This window comes from Eumetopias jubatus, unplaced genomic scaffold (genome assembly GCF_037043125.1).
Source record: "Eumetopias jubatus isolate StellerSeaLion01/CBP00866 unplaced genomic scaffold, mEumJub1_p1.0 scaffold_7, whole genome shotgun sequence".
NCBI classification, from domain to species: Eukaryota; Metazoa; Chordata; class Mammalia; order Carnivora; family Otariidae; genus Eumetopias; species Eumetopias jubatus.
The window spans coordinates 69,987,465-69,992,037 of NW_028274813.1; the positions used below are offsets into that span (position 1 = coordinate 69,987,465).

At 38.0% G+C, this 4,573-nt stretch overlaps 1 non-coding gene across 1 annotated transcript; it reads right to left on the bottom strand.

Annotated features, from left to right (window-relative positions):
- Nucleotides 1-244: 244 nt before the first annotated feature.
- On the bottom strand, nucleotides 245-490 carry LOC148163913 (Nuclear RNase P). The gene has a single exon (XR_015768657.1).
- Between the last annotated feature and the right edge of the window lie 4,083 nt (nucleotides 491-4,573).

Sequence of the window (4,573 nt, forward strand, 5' to 3'; positions counted from 1 at the left end):
TTCAAGGTTGCTCTGGCTATTATTGGTCTTTTGTGGTTCCATACAAATTTTAAGATTATTTGTTTGAGTTCTGTGAAAAATGCTGTTGACATTTTGTTAGGGATTGCATTAAATCTGTAGATTGCTTTGAGTAGTATGGAGATTTTAACAATATTGTTTCTTCCAATCAATGAGCATGGACTATCTTTCCATTTGTTTGTGTCATCTTCAGTTTCTTTATTTTATTTTTTTAGAGGAAAGTAGCCTGTATTGGGTTATGAGGCTCCCAGGCAGGGTACCTCACTTCAGCCATTGAACTCACTTCACTCACTGGCCATGAGTCTGTTCTGAGCTCTGGCTAAGGAAGCATCCGCCAGGCCACTCCCCAAGGTTGGGGTCTATGACCTCTCCTGCCCAGTCTGCTCTTCTGCAGAGCCCTGTTTTCTAGGAATTCACCACCCTGAAACTCATGGAGGACCCTGTGAGGGCTGCTTTTAGCCCTAGTCTCAGATTTCATGTTCAGTTTCTTTCATCAGTGCTTTATACTTTTCAGAGTACAGGTCTTTCACCTCCTTGTTTAAATTTATTCCTAGGTATTTTATTATTTGGGGAGTACAATTATAAATAAAATTGTTTTCTTAATTTCTCTTTCTGCTACTTCATTATTAGTGTAAAGAAATGCAATGGATTTCTATATATTGATTGTGTACCCTGTGACCTTACTGAATTCATTGATCACTTCTAGTAATTTTTTGGTGTTCTTATGGTTTTCTATATATAGTTTCTGCAGATAATGAAAGTTTTAATTCTTCCTTTCTAATTTGGATGCCTTTTAGTTCTTTTTGTTGTCTGATTGCTGTGTCCAGGACTTCCAGTACTATGTTGAATAAAAGTGGTGAGTGTGGACATCCTTGTCTTGTTCCTGAACTTAGGGGAACAGATCTTAGTTTTTCACTGTTGAGTATGATGTTAGCTATGGGTTTTTCATATGTGGCCTTTATTATGTTGAGGTATGTTTCCTCTAAACCTACTTGGTTGAGGGTTTTTATCATGAATGGGTATTGTAGTTCATTAAATGCTTTTTCTGCATTTATTGAAATGATCATAGGGTTTTTATCCTTTCTCTTGTTTCTGTGATGTATCACATTGAGTTGCAAATATTAAACCACCCTGCATCTCTGAAATAAAGTCCACTTCATTGTGTTGAATGATTTTTTTTAATGTATTGTGGTATTTTAACTATTTTGCTTTAGAGCAAGGTTTCTCAACCTTAGCAGTGGACATTGTAGGCTGGATTACTCTGTTGTAGAGGACTTTGCTGAGCATGAAGGATGTCTAGCAGCATCCCTGATTCCTACCCACTAGAAGCAAGGAGCAGCCCTCTTCCCAGTTATGATAACCAAAAATGTCTTCAGACATTGCCAAATGTCTGGAAACCCTTGGGGGAAAAATTGCCTTCAGTTGAGAACTATTAATTTAAAGAACTTGATTTAAAGGCAAAATTTTTAAATGCAGGATCATGAGCCAAACACGCAGGGCAGGCATAATTGATTGAAAGATGAATAAGAATCTTAAATTTTTTAAGTCTGAGAAAACTTAAAACCAAAACCCAATTAAAACTTCTATAGTGCTTACAAAGTACTAAGAAATGGCCTATCTATAAGAGGCCAATGCCTAGAATCATGTTGACATTTTTCTTTTATATTTAGACCAATTTATTATTAGACCATGGAATCCGTTTTCATCCCTTACCTAAATCTTGTTTGTGTTTCCATCTATGATGAATTCTGATGATTCTTATTACTGACTGGTCAGTAGATTTCTGCATCCTGCTCTAATTTAGGTTTCTGGGCAGGAATTATATATAATTGACCATATGAGGAAACTGTGATAACCTCAGAGACTAAATGATGATGCTACCATAATTTCCTATTATTGAGGCCATATGATAATTATATAGGAGAATGCCTTGTTTTGTAAGAAACACGTAAGAATGTTAGGATGACAGAATGACATGTGGGCAACTTACTCTAAATCAGAAAAAAAAAATCTTTGTACTATGTTTGCAATTTCTCTATAAGTATGAGATTGTGTAGGGTTCTTTGTTAGAGAGAACACATACACATCTGTGTGAGCTGGGGTGGGGGAGGACCAGAGGGAGAAAGAATCTTAAGTAGGCTCCATGCACAGTGCAGAGCCTGACACAATCAAGAGATGAACACTTAACTGACTGAGCCACCCAGGTGCCCCTGAGATTGTTTTAAATTTTATAAAAATATAAAAATTTCCACTCCGTACAAAGGCAGAAAAAAAAGAGGAAGAACAATAATGTACATAATGTATGTGATTGCATGAAATAGACAGTCTTGACTAAGCATGAACTGAAAGACATGGTTATTCTTTCAGTAGGTTTCAATTCCTATATGTCCCAGAGTGTGAACATCTTGACACATTTACATTTCATTGATAATTTCAGTAATTATCGACAATAACTTTTTACTATATGTAAGTTTTTCTTTACGTGTTACTTTTAGAAGTCATCCCATAATAAAATTTAAATGGGGAAGAATGAAGAAAACCAGACTAAAAGATGTCAATGAAAGCTAAGGGAGGAGAGCATTTTGAGAAGGATGAATGTGTATTAAATGCTCAGGTGGTTAAAATGAAGACTGACCTATGCCCAGTCAGCATAATATTAGTGCAGAGCTAGTCTAAAACCACAGCTGATGCGCACAATGAGCTGTTTAGAGAATTCCATCTGTCCAGAGACCCTAGTGTATCTTGTCAGGTCTCCTTTTGTTAGGGTCTGCTGACCACCTCCAGGAGTGGTGAAGAGGCTGATAAATGCACCAGCAGAGGCATCAATGTAAGGTTGATAAAAAGGTATTGGTGACTCTGGCCAGAATAATTCCAGTGGAGGATGGCAGTGAGTTCAAGAGATAAGAATGTAGAGACCTTGCATATAGCTGAGTCTTTCAGGACACCAGGTCAGAGAGGGGAGAAACATGTAGACAGTACTTGTGGAGGGGCATATGATTGACAGAGGAATTTTTTTGTTATTTGTTTGTTGAGATGAGAGAAGCTTAAACAGGTTTAAATGTGGTGGAAGAACAATCCACGGAGAGTGAGTAGCTTTGCAAGGCAAGTGGTTTGGAACAACAGCAAGAGTCAAAGGAATTGAGTTCGTGATAAAACTCAGGCACATTCCAGTAGGAATTAAGGACTAAAGGAAATGGGCATTATGGTTTCAGGGATGAAGCAGTTCTGGGTGAAGAAATGGCTCTGTGGAACTCTATTTCAAGTGAGAAGAAAGGAACCATGGTATGGTCAATGAAGTGAATGACTGAAGAGGGGCGTGGAACTGAAAATCTGAGGGGAGGGGTGGGTCACCCTGGTTGTAACTCCTAGGTGTGACTTACCTGTCTGAGGTATGATACAGGGAAACCTTTGCTAATTTAATTTTCCTGTAGGAATTTTGTATATAGAGAGAGTCTCTACCACATCCTGCTCCCTGTTTACAAATTATGACCACCTCTGGAATCTACAGACCATCCTTGGGACATGTAACAGTGTGGAAAGCTGTGTATCAAGACATAACCTAGTTCCCACATTTCTGGAAATTACTAAATATTCATGTTCAAACAACTCTCCTTATTTTATACCTTACATTTTCATTTGCTTATGGAAGTCCCTTTCCATTTTGGTTAGGGGAGACTTAATCAAGTGACCTGCGAAGCCCAGGGCATAACTTTCCAAACTAGTGATCCTTGAGAGGGGGCTATTTGAGGGAATTGCTTTCTAAAATAGAATTTTTGTGATACTGCTGACACCATTGTTTTAAAATCTGTACTTGTGCCCTTCAGCAAAGAGTGCATAAGGGGTCCTTTTATTGATCTAAATAATAAATATGAAAAGTCCATTTGCTTTGGATTAAATAAAAGTGCCATTTCTGCTTGAACATAGATCTCAAATTCAAGTGAACAAATCGAATATGAAGGGAGATTCAACTAAAGACAAACAGCAGTAAAAATGTCCAAAGTGGCAATGATGAGCAATGAGTAGACTGTCTTTGAATCTTTTCAAGACTATTAAACACCCTCATTCTTATGATTAGACTCTATCCACACACTTTAGTGAAGTTGGATGTTGTGCCATTATCTGGGGAAGTCAAATTTGGACTTGCTTAGAATTAAATTTGTTCTTTGTGTCCTGACATTTATCAATACAGAATGTGTTCCTTAGAAAGCCGATGTCAGCAATTCAAGACCCAGCAGCACTGAATAGTTCCACTTTCCTCTGAAGCACTTGTTCATTATGGCTGATGGACAAGGCATGATGTTGGCGTGCATGCACACACCACAGAGGTGACTGATGGCGGGTGGGAAAAGAATAGTTTGAAAAACCCAAGGACTCCTGGAGTAAAGAGGAATCCGTTACTGCTACCTTCTATAGGTGTGAGCCAGTCCTCTCCTCCCAGTGCTTATTGTGTTGTTTGTTTTATTTAAATTGCCAGCCCATGGGGTAGAGATTGTAGCTTCTTAATATTCCATTCAGAGACTACTTCACAGCTGGTATTCAATAAATGTTAAATAAC